The following is an 11,750-nucleotide window of genomic DNA, read 5'->3' on the forward strand; positions in this document are numbered from 1 at the left end:
CTCCTTTCTCCCTTCTCCTCCTTTCTCCCTTCTCCTCCTTTCTCCCTCTCTTCCTTAAGGTGTCTTAGTTCCTTTGATGCAAGCTACTTCCTCTAGCCACAATTGCAACTTTCAGCATGAATGAACTTCAGTGCTGTGTTAGTTTGCATGTGCAGTGGGCTGCTCGGCCTCTAACAGTGACCTGACCAGACTGTGCTGTGCCCCAGCCGGCCCATGTTCATCCTGTCCACATTCTGGTGCTTGTGGAACAGCAGTATTTTGGTGAGGTGGCACTAGCTGTCTGAACACATTGTAAGAAAGGTTTGCAGGACCTGAAGAAGAGCAGCAGAGATGGTAGAGCATTTCCCATTGGCAGAAGGGAGCTTTGTGCAATTCTGAGGGGTCTTTTGAGAGAGAGCTAGAAGGACGTGTGGGTAATAAAGCTCTTTTGTCAGTCTGATTCTGATCAGTGGACTAGAGGTATCAAGATCAGTCTATGCAGAGGTGGTAAGAACAACCTCCATTGTTTTTAATGTCTAACTTCTAAAGGAGGATTTTCTCTTGGACTAGAGAGGGAAGTCCAATACTTGGCCCCCAGTCCCACTCAGAGAGGAGTTGGGGGGGCACTACTGAAAACCTTTTCTGTTGTGGAACTTATAAGCTTTTCTAAATCAAAGAGTCTTTGGAAAGTTGGGATAGGGGAGCTACAAGGATGGGATGTCAAAAAAGGAAGGAAAGGATCAAATAGGAGGGAGATGGGGCAGGAGGTACCTGAAGTCAAACAGGGAGCCAGTGGGGTGCACCCTATTGTGGATGTGGCTTTCCAGAGAATCTAGGCAGTTGGTAGAGGCTATTCTCCCTTCATAGCATTGCACCTGTGGACAGAAGGTGTTGCTGGAAGTTCCTCTGAGCTACCTTTTTTCTGAGCCATGACTGCTGGTCTGCTAGCTTGGGACAAGCTGAAGAGTCCTGTTGCCACTTGCTTGAGTGGACTATGTAAATAAAAAGGGAGGTTGGAGAGATTGCAATGAAGACCTTGGAAGGAGATTGTGGTGGACCTTCACAGGGGGTTGCTGCATTCTTGGTGTGACTATCCATAGAAGTCTACACCTTGCCAGGAGCAAGGTACGTGTTGAGGACATGGTGAACAGTGCTGTGTCTGTGCCAGTGTTCCCTGATGGAGGCAGGGTTCAGTGGGACCTGAAATCCATGTGGAATGCGGGCTGGCCTGGAGGTCCTTCCCTCTACCGGGAGCGTGTGCCGAGCTGCCTTGTGTTTGGGACACGAGCACGCAGGGCTGTTGGCAGCGAGCTCAGGGTGGATCCTCTGTGAAGGCCGGCTGGGGAGAACCGCTGGGGCAGGCGGCAGCGAGGGATGTGGGGAATGCTCTCGGCTGGGCCCCAACTGAGCGCGGCGTGGGCTGGGCTGGGCTGCGAAGGGCGCGCTGGTGGCACCGGGCTCGTGCTGGTGGAAGCCAGGCGCTCAGGAAGGGTCGGCTGCCGGCCGGCAATGGGGATCTCCAGCGCCCCGGTAACGTGCATTCTTAGTGCCAGAGGGCTGATGGCAGTGCGCGCCGTGGTGCGGGCGTGCTGGGATGAGTGTGTGGGAACAGGACGTGCTCCTCGCCGTCCGGGCCGGGGCATCACGCGTGGGCGCAGAGAAGGGGCCGCAGGGCGCCGTCGGTGCCGCGTCCGTCTGTCAGTCCGTCTGTCCGTCCGTCCGCTCCCTCCCCCGCCCGCCGCGGCGCCGCAGCGCCCCCTGCCGGCCCCGCGCGGCGCGCGGGAGGTGCGGGCGCTCGGGGCCCGCGGGGCCGCCTCGCCGCCCTCCCGCGGCATCGGCCTCGCCCCCGCGGCCTCCGGTGGGCGGTGGGGAAGCCCGCCCCGCTCCCGGGGGACCCGCTCCACGCGGGTGGAGGCCGCCCCCACGAAGGGTTAACGCCGCCTCACCTCAGCCGCCCCGGCCGCGGCGGGGGCGGGGGAGTGGTGCCGTCACTGCGGCGGCTCCCGCGCCGTTACCTAACCGGTGACATAACGCGCTCTCTCCGCTCCGCTCAAGGAACGCCTGGGGCCATCACGGGGGCTGGGTCTCAGACCCTGTGGGGAGGTGACGGGGCCGCTGTGAGCCCGGCCGGGGGCGCCTGGCTTCCTCCGCCTGCATTCCAGCTCTTCCCAAGCCGCCCCCGCTCCCCCCCGCCTGCCCCGAGGGGCGGCGGGCTGCCCCGACCGAGAGCTCTCCCGTTGTCCTCCTCCCGAAGTTTCCCGAGCGGCTGCCGGCGAGCCGGGCGGGCAGTGAATCGGTGGGGCCGCCATCCCCCGCCGCTGCCCCGTGGGAGGGGGGACACACCAGCCTGGGGTCCGCGGCCGCCTCGCGTGACAGGGACACTGACAGGGGCACTGGCTGGTCCACGTGCGGCCGGGGGGGCCGGGGCAGCCTGCACCAGCCCATGCAGTGCCCGCAGGGGCTTCCTCTGCCTTCCTGCTCTGCCAGGGAGAAGAAAGTGCATCGAATCAATTGTAGCTGAAACATTTAAGGAGGCTTGATGGGAGCCCTATTTCCATGGGAAAATCTGGGGAGTTTTCCACCGGGGGAAATACTGGAAGTTTTCAAAGGCTGGGAGTGAAATATAGAAGGCATCGGTGGGCGTTTCTTTATTTAGAAACGGGAAGGCAAAGGCAGTGTTGCCCGAGTTCTTCCTTAAATCTTTAAGGCAAACACCTATTGCAAAACAGTGCCGATACGAATAAAACAGACCAGGATTTCTAGAGCGCTTTAACGTAAGAGTCTCCCTAATGCGTGATGGTAATTTATCGAGGGCATTTCTCATGAGACAGCTGTTGCCTTCTAAGTTGATTAACTTGGGCGTGTTAATATTATATTCACCTCCTTCCTCCCCCCCCCGATAGATAAAAATACTCAATTAAAGCAAATGTAATTAAGAGCGTGGGATGAAAGGGACCTCAGTGGAACAATAATTACCAAATATGCTCATTTTAGCTAAAACAGTAGGGTCAAAAAAACCACAGAGTAGTGTTCAGATTTGCTCGGTTTCCAGCACTGCATCGTTGCCTTTCAGCTCTGCGCGACCCCCTTTTTATGAATGGTGGGTTGTGCTCGATTGAGGAGACGGGTCCGCTCGCTACTCCTGCGTCGGCTGCGGGCAGAGGGCGCTGCTGAGTCCCGAGCGCGGCTCAATGCGGAGAGGCGAGTCCGGCTCTGAAAGGCGCGGCTCGGGCTGGGCTCAGCCGCTGCTCCGCAGCTGCCGTGCACAAAAGCAACATGATCGGCTGACTTTTAGTTTAAACAAAATTGCCCTTCTGTATCGGTTTCCAATGCAAAGGCTAGAAGGCAAAACGTGGACTTGAAACAAAACACTGTGGAGTACCTCGCGCTTGTTGTAGGCAATGTATCTTTTGAAGATAAGTTAAATGGCTTTTCATCAACTTTAATGTCTTATTTTTTTGTATAAACCATCTCTTTGAATAGATTGTTTCTCATCATAATTAGGTAACTTTCAAAGATGCTAGAAATTTACATTCTTCTAGTGCTACTTCTCTACATTTTTAAGAGTTGCCTTTATAAGATCTCGACAACTGAATAAAGACTTGCAGCTAATAGCATCTTTTATCTGTGTTTGGCCTTACATCTTTTAACAGAACATCGTTTTTTAAATATACTCCTGAAACCGTCTTTGACAATCCATGAGAAGCTATTTCCAGTACAACTGGAAAGGGAGAGGGCTCCACTTTTTAACAGAAATAAGTCTTATTTAGAATTAGAGGTTCTAAAAGGTTTAGAACCATTCCTAGCATAGCGTAAACATGCTTATGAGCTTCTTGTGGATCTTGGAGTGCGTGCAATCATGCTTGAACCTTCGAGAGAGGACACCCTGAGGGGTGTCTTCTTCTCTACTACTTTAGCAGTTGGTTTGAGCAACATTGCACAGATACTTCCTTCCATAGTAGCAAGGGAAAAGGGTCGTATTGGATGTTGTTTTGTGTCTTGGATAGCAACAGGCAGCTTAAACGGTCCAGTCCACCTTTTTTTTTCCTTGGAAACTGAAGATTTGGGTGACCTGACATTTTGAATCTTTCTATTCAGTGAGAATAGAAGCATATTATTGTATCTTCTAGTAGAATGTTATCTCTAAACAAGACCTTGCTTAATGTGAACTACTTTGCTAATTAGCCTAGGTGGCTTCCTATTCTAAACCTTACAATTTTATTATCCCTTTTAAGTGCTGGAGGCTTTCACCTGTAGTGGTCACATCAGTTTCAGTCTGCATTTATCTTAGACAAGCTGCACAGAGATGTAATAAGGATTGTGAACGTCCTGTAGTCCCACAGTTCTGCAACCTCAAGTGAGGAGCAGTGGGCTGGGTGAATGGGAGCAGCTCTTTCAGTCTCTCATGACACTAGTGTTTCTCCTCTCTGTGTCTAACATGACATCTTGTGCTGCTGCTGTGCTTTTACTGTCTCAGTAAAATCACTAGAAACTGGTTATGGGAACTGGCCTGGTCTCCTGGCTTGTCATTGTTCCTGTAGGGCAGGGGTGGAGCAGATGTACATTTGTACACTTGTTTCCTATTGTATATACATTGAAGGGCCTGAACTGGCATTCTGCACTTGTCATCTTCCTGCTACCTTTACAAGGCCTCGTAAAATTCCCAGTGTGATGCTTCCCATACTGCTGTTTAGGGGCTTCAGATATGGAACTCTCTGTGCTTCAACTTCCTTACTTTTGAGCAGGTTGCATGGTTTGGGCATGAGTCTTGTTGCCACTTCAGCTGTTCTGCAGAGTCCTTATTTTCATTCCTCTGTGTCCCTAGAGCAAATGCTACCTTCTCAGTGTACAGCTTGTTTTAACATTGCTTCTAGCCAAAATGAATAAAATATCACTGGGTGTCTTCCTGCTCAGTTTCTGTTGTACTTCTGAGCAGTCAGGATCTCTGAGAGAGCTTCTGAATGAATTGTCTCCAAGTCTCACCTCTGCAGCCGGATTTCTTTTTCCCAGATAGGCTGCAGATGTTACAAATTCTGCCTACATTGGCTTCCCCATGCTTGTGTTGGAGGAGGAAGAAGTAAATATATTGTGTGGGTGGTGGGGAGGCAGAACTTTATTGCTTCAAACAAGAAGTAGAGAGTTGTCAAGCTTTCGTATTTCTTTCTTGGGTGGTATGTGACATGATGAGAACTCATGAAGAGGGGAAGATCTTTGCTCTGTCACAATCTGTTAATGCACTGTAGGATCTGAGGTAAAACCTGGAAACATGATATACATAGACAAATTCCTCCTGAGCCCTAAATGCTGGCCAGGACTGATAAATGGATGGTCTGAAACAGTAGGTAAGAGCTGTTATATGTCCCCTCCCTGTGTTAAGCAAAGGATTCAAATTCTGCATAGCAGCAGGGTTGGGCTAATGGGTTTATTAATATATTTTGTCTATGACCACAAATTCAAAATGCAAGGTCTATTTTTTTTTAGAGCTGTTGCATATCTTCCTCTCCCATAGGCCCCTGGAGGTAAGAGGTCAAACAAAAGTAGTTTCTTGGGTGGTTCTGACTTTGGGATTAACTCTGGGTTTTTTGGAAGGGAGCAGGTAGAACTAGAACTAGATAAGTGCAAAACTTATCCATAAACTTGAATCTGTTACATGAAGTCCATGTGGCTATTGCAGAACATAAAGGATCCACAGATCCAAAGGGCTGGAAAATCCCTATTCTATTTTAAAAATAATTTTAAAAGCCTTAGCATTTCAGGAACTCTCCTTGTTTTTTAGAATTTTTAGTTGTTGAAACAGTCACATAGCAGAAATGTGTCTTAACAGTTGTCTGTTAGACACAAGAATGTCTGAAAAGATCTCCAAGAAAGGAAACAGCTTTTGGAAGGATTAGATACATTAGCTTTGTGGGCTTTTCAAAGTCTTCACAAAAATTCAGCAAGGAAATCAAGCTGCTTTGTATTTCAATAGAAATTCTAGAGGTCAGAAAATATCTATACAGTGTTGCGTAACTTTCTTGTCACATATAGTGCAGGGCAGGTGTATTTGCTGATGGATGTATAGATACAGATTTTCTCTTCACATGTTAAATCTGTCTCTTTCTTCAAAGATAAAACTTAAAAAAGGGTGACTTATGTGGGTAATATGCTGGTGCAGAGAATGGGAAGGTGACAATGCAGGGTTATTAGGTATCTTGAAAAACGTTTTAGTATGGCTTGGGCTCTTAAATTAAAGGTTCTGGGAGAGCCCTTGCAGCTATTGCATCACTTGCCAAAAATAGCATCTATACTGCATAAGGCAGCCTGTCTGCAGTGTGGATAGTCTTGAGAAATTAGTGCTTCTTTTGAATGATGTTCTGTCATTTTTCCTTCTCAGCTAAGCAGGTTTTTAATCTAAATTGTGATAGAGAATGAAGTAAAACATTTTATTTTCTGTCTCTGGGGTTGGGGGGAGTCTGAAAATAGCATTGTCCACAGTTCTGTCTGCAACATGATTCTAAAAATATATTTTTAAGCTTACAGAAATTACAGTTTAAAGACACTAATAAATATGTTCTTATATTGTAATTGTCAGGGGAAGGGAAGGAAAAAATTGCTTTGTGCAGCATGAGGTAGTCTGCTGTTCTCATCAATCACTTAAAATTTGGCAGTGTTTTTTTTTAAATTGCAATTATACAATGCAAGTGAAGTATAATGCTAATCTAAATTCTTACTAAAAAACCCCCAGAAATTCCAAATCCCTTCTCTTGAAAATAGAAGGTATGTTCTACAGTGTTTTTTTAACTTCTCTTATTCTGAAATCTTAGTCAAGATATACCAGCAAAGGAGTGTTTGTATTCCAGTGGTGTTGCTGAACCAGACAGGTCTGCAGCATAGCATTTTATTTTTAGACTCTAGGTTGCCATTTTTATCCTGTAAAAAATATTCATCAGCATCTGGGTGACAGGCCATCAGTTTTTATAAATGTGTCACACCACGTTTTTTCCACCTCTCTCTATTTCTCCTTTTATGTCCTGCTGTATACATTTCTTTTTTTGGGGAAAAGGGAGAGGAGGAATGAGGGTATGGATTTTAATTCATGCATTAGATTTTTCAATTCACAGATCTTTAGTGTCACACAGTTCATTCATCTCCTGTACTTGACTGCTTACGCAGCTTTGCTTATTGTCTGCAATGGGTGAACTGCTCTGGTGCACAGAGCGGGAGTATGGGAAGGGGGGAAACAGGTTTGCTGCCAGACTGATCACCTTGGCTGCCCTCTCTCTGCTCACCCCAAAATACCCTGATGTGGCAGTGCTGTTGAGAAATAGTTTCATGTATGGTTTCAGGGTGTTTGTCAGGTATAAAATTACTCAACAGAGAAGCTATTCAAGATCTCTTTGCAATAAATTTATATAGGCCAGCTGACTTCTAACAATAGAAGGTGGGAGATCTCTTCTGGTCTGGGATATTGAGAAGTGCATGGCTCAAAGCAGCACAGTTTTGGGATGGTGAGGCAGTAACTCCACTGAGTATGAATCCATAGCACAAATTTCATGGCAGTAGCGCCATATTACAGTTGCTTTCTAGAGTGCTGGACTTCTGAACCTCCATAGCACAGCTGTCCTATATGTGTGTAGAAAGCCTTAGGCTTTCAGGAAGAATTGCTCCTCATGAAGAGCCATCCAGGTTGGCAAGGAACTATTGTCATCAGAGCAATTGGTGCTGCTGCTGGCCCTTTCTTTTTCCCCTGAACCCAAACATGGGAATCTTACTGTAGCAGTGATAGGAGCTTGCTTTTGAGTGACTCTTTGCTGTTTTGATGGTGTTGGAGAAGAGTTGTTGCTTGTGGGGCATGGCAGCCAGGAGCAATTTGCTGCTGGAGCTGAGTTAGCTCATGGCCTAAGGGGGACTCACCTAGGAGGATGGTGGGTTTCATACTAGTCTGGCTGCATACTAAGGTTTTACCTGAATGACGTGCTAAAAGGGAACTGAGAGAAACAAGTGAAAAGGGTACAAATACTCTATTAGGAGTTAAAGATCTGTCGTGATTAGTTTTATTTATTATTTTAAAAATTTTTGAAGTTTTTAGTCACTGGTACCCAAGATGGCTTGTTCAGGCAGGGCCAAATTTAGATGTTATAAGTAATAGTAGGTATTCACTGTAATGATTCAATGTAAGAGCAATAAAATTATTAGGATGGTTGGTTACTGATACTTTTGGAATTAGAAGAGAAGATTCAGTATGCTTAAGCTGTATATACACACATGCTAAACCTGCTTTAAGGGGGGAAAAATGGATTGGATTTTGGTCTTATTTGGAGAGGCACTGTAGGTTGAGACCTTCCGAAGGAGGATTCTTAGGTACAAATGTGCACACTTGGGTTGGAGAAGATAATACACAGAGCTTGTGGTGTGACTTTAATAGTAACCTCCTTAAATGTGTGCAATTAAAAAGTTACATGTCAAAGAGAGACTTTATTAGTCATATTTCTGCTGCATGAGATAATAGAACACTGTGTCTTTCTCAGGGTTAAAATTTGTTTTTCCTTCTGCACATCCAAGTAACTGTCCTGATTTATATCATCCCATCCTAAAAATGGAACACTTTAATTTTTGTGTATTAGAATTTGTAAATCCTAAGGAAGTGGCTTTATGGAATAAAATACAGTGGTAGGCGGTATTTCAGCAAAAATTAAGTAACTAATGTGTTTCATTTTTTTTAGTCTATTTTGACTATGATAAGTTTGAAACCACATTGTAAATAAGAGGTTAAGGATTGGAGACTGGACCTAAAATGGGTTACCGTCATTAAGGGGAATGATATCCAGGTTGGATGAGTGTTACAGGAAAAAGCAGGTGAGACGGCAATGAGTTAGTGACTGCATGAAATGCGCACAGGCCTGATGTCGGTGGTCTGGGCCAGAGCGAAAAGGCTTGTCTATGTGTGAGGGTGCTCCTGTGCTGCTTCATGTGTGCCTGCATCAGGAAGGTGCTGTGGTGGCCAAGTTCATCCATGCAGACCTAGATTAGCCAGTGAGCCCTGTTCCATCAAAAAAAAATGCTGAGGAGCACAGTGTGGGTCTGTGGTTCCAGCCTGCACCTGGCTGGGGTATTGGTACTGGTTTGGTGGCAGGTGGGGTGAGCCCAGGCTGGCTCCCACTTGGGACTGTCTTGGCTCTCTGCTTTCCTTCTCAGGGGCTATGCTGCAAGGAGGTTTATCGGTTAGGTGCAGGACTGGGTGAATGTAGGACTCCAACGCATTCCTCAACTTTTTGGGAGGCAGACGGCTCCATATGGAGGCACCCAGTGGTTCTGTGGAGGTCCTTAGGTCTGGATAGGCTCATCAGCTGAAAGCTGGCAGGCTGTGTTATGTAAAATTATATTCCTGAGAGTCTCCATAGCTCTCTTTCTTGTCAAAGACCATCTACCTGTCTTTTCCAAAGAGTGGTTTATGCTGGGCACAATGATGCTTATTGAAGACTTAGATGCTGCAAATGTTTGTTATCTTTGGCACAAGGCAGCGTGCTAATAAGGGTGGTAAAGGAATGTCTGAGCAGTTCTGTGGTTTGAGATTCATTGGAGCTGGAAATGAAGAAAAAAAAATCAGTTTCTACAGTGTCAGTTTTCTTAGTCTTTCTGTGCTTCCCCGTTTGTCTATTTTTGGCATGTTGTTGACGCACTGAAATTCTGCCCTGTAACTTGTATTCTAAAGGAAGATTTTAATTCTGGGAGTAGGAAAGGAGCATGGTTTTTCTAATAGATGGAATATATTTAGATAATTTGGGTATTTTAAATGTACTTAGTGTTTTAATTAATTTGCTGTCTGCAAACCTGTAGTCCAAAGAGATTCTGACAGAGGCTCCCATCAAAGGGTTTCCTAAGTATCTAATCTTATAAATTTTGTTGTATCCGTTGAATTTATCTGTTTAGTTAATATATAAAATAACTTGAAAATCTACAACTTCAATTTAAAGGACAGAGAGAAAGTTAAAAAATGACCAGTGTCATTGCTTGCCATGATCAAGAGGTGGCGGAGAAAGCACCAAATCCCAAACTAGCAGATGAGTTTCAAAAAGAGCAGGAAACCATACTGTCGTATGCAGGATGTAGTTCAGCTGGGTAGCTTCTTGTTACAGTCTGTATTAGATGCAAAAGGTTTACATGGATTAAAAACAAATTACTCTAAAAGATCTTAAAAGCTTTTTCTCCTGAGAATTTGTCCAAAATCACCAGCTGTAGTCCACCAAATTGCAGAGCGGTAAGCCGGAGAGAGGAAGAGCATCCTGGAGAAGGTATCACAGTGTGATTGACTTCTTAAATTCTCCCCTCAATACCTATTGCTGGCCACTACCAGAGACTGAGTCTGGAGTTAGTGGGATCTCTGTTCTGAGCTGGAAGATCTATTCTTGTGATAAAACAGTTACACTATAAAAGAGCTTGTCTACACTATGTTGTTTTTTTTTCCCCACCTCTAATCTTTCACTCTAATAGCTGGATGTGTGCAAAGGGAAGGAACAGGTGAATGATAACGTGGAGTTACATGTTTTTTTTTTCCTAATGACCTGATGCGTTGGATGTGCCATGCTCATGCTGAATGATGCATTAATGCTTGAGATATATCAAAACCTTCATTTAAAAATTTTGTCAAGACTTTGTGTTTTGTATAACTCTAAATAGTTCAGGTCCTAGTCGTGAAGCTGTGAAAGGTCAACTAATGTTTCAAAAGTGTACAGAAAAGTTTGTATTTAGCGCTGCACAAGTTTCATGCCCACAGTCTGATCTTAAAAAGCCGTTACAAGGTGCTGTTGCTTCTTTTCATGCCCAAAATGTTTCTGGAGACTGGTGTCCTCACTGTGAATAGGGAGGTGATTGAGTAAGATGATTTGAGTTATTGCCAGCGAGATAAGGGGTCCCAGAAGGAACCCCTTCCCAGTTCAGATCCTCTTCATGGAACCAGAGTCTCTGTTCTGTTAGGACCACTGTGCATTTGTCTGTCATATAATTTTTGTTTCATATTTCTAGCTTCAGTTAGCCTCTCTTTCATGAAGAGGTGAGAAGAGACACTCTGGAAGTTAAATTGTGTGTTGAGATGGTGGGGGGGAGAATTTCTCTGATACCCTCCGACAACCTGAGGAAGCTTCGAAGGGTGCAGTTAACAGAATGTATCAAAAACAATAAACAAATTCAAGTCAGGGTTATTTTGTTTCCCGTTTCCCTTCTGATCCATTAAATGGATAGTAATTAACAGATTCCTGGGAGGCAGGCAGCCCGCCGGGACGGGAGGACCCCGGCCCCTTTGCAAGTTTGTAGCTCTGTTTCCAGAGTTAGCTCTGGCTTGTCCTGCATCTCAGAGCTCCTCTGGCAGGTCAGGTTCTTTACCCCAAGTTCAGACTCAGAAACAGGATTTTTTTTCCCCCGTTGAGAGATATTGATTTCCAGTCTTATTTGTGACCAACCTATAGTTTCTTCCCAATGTTAGCCTAAACTTTTCCTTTCCTGCTGATTATACTACATGAACTTATAAAGAGCAAACAAACCCCTTTTAAACTCATCTCCCAGGAGAGGTAACTCTTAATCATCTTAGCAGCTTTTTCTTTTTCTCTTTCTCTTTTTCTCTCTTTCTCTTTTTCTCTCTTTCTCTTTTTCTCTTTTTCTCTCTTTCTCTTTTTCTCTCTTTCTCTTTTTCTCTCTTTCTCTCTTTCTCTCTTTCTCTTTTTCTCTTTTTCTCTTTTTCTCTTTTTCTCTTTTTTCTTTTTCTTTTTCTTTTTCTTTTTCTTTTTCTTTTTCTTTTT

At 45.2% G+C, this 11,750-nt stretch overlaps 1 protein-coding gene across 1 annotated transcript in view; it reads left to right on the plus strand.

Moving 5' to 3' along the window:
- HSD17B12 (hydroxysteroid 17-beta dehydrogenase 12) overlaps positions 1 to 11,750 on the plus strand; it is an 85,092-nt gene that overhangs the window by 11,824 nt on the left and 61,518 nt on the right.

This window comes from Neopelma chrysocephalum, unplaced genomic scaffold (assembly GCF_003984885.1).
Source record: "Neopelma chrysocephalum unplaced genomic scaffold, ASM398488v2 Primary Assembly neopelma1_24, whole genome shotgun sequence".
In the NCBI taxonomy this organism is placed as follows: domain Eukaryota; kingdom Metazoa; phylum Chordata; class Aves; order Passeriformes; family Pipridae; genus Neopelma; species Neopelma chrysocephalum.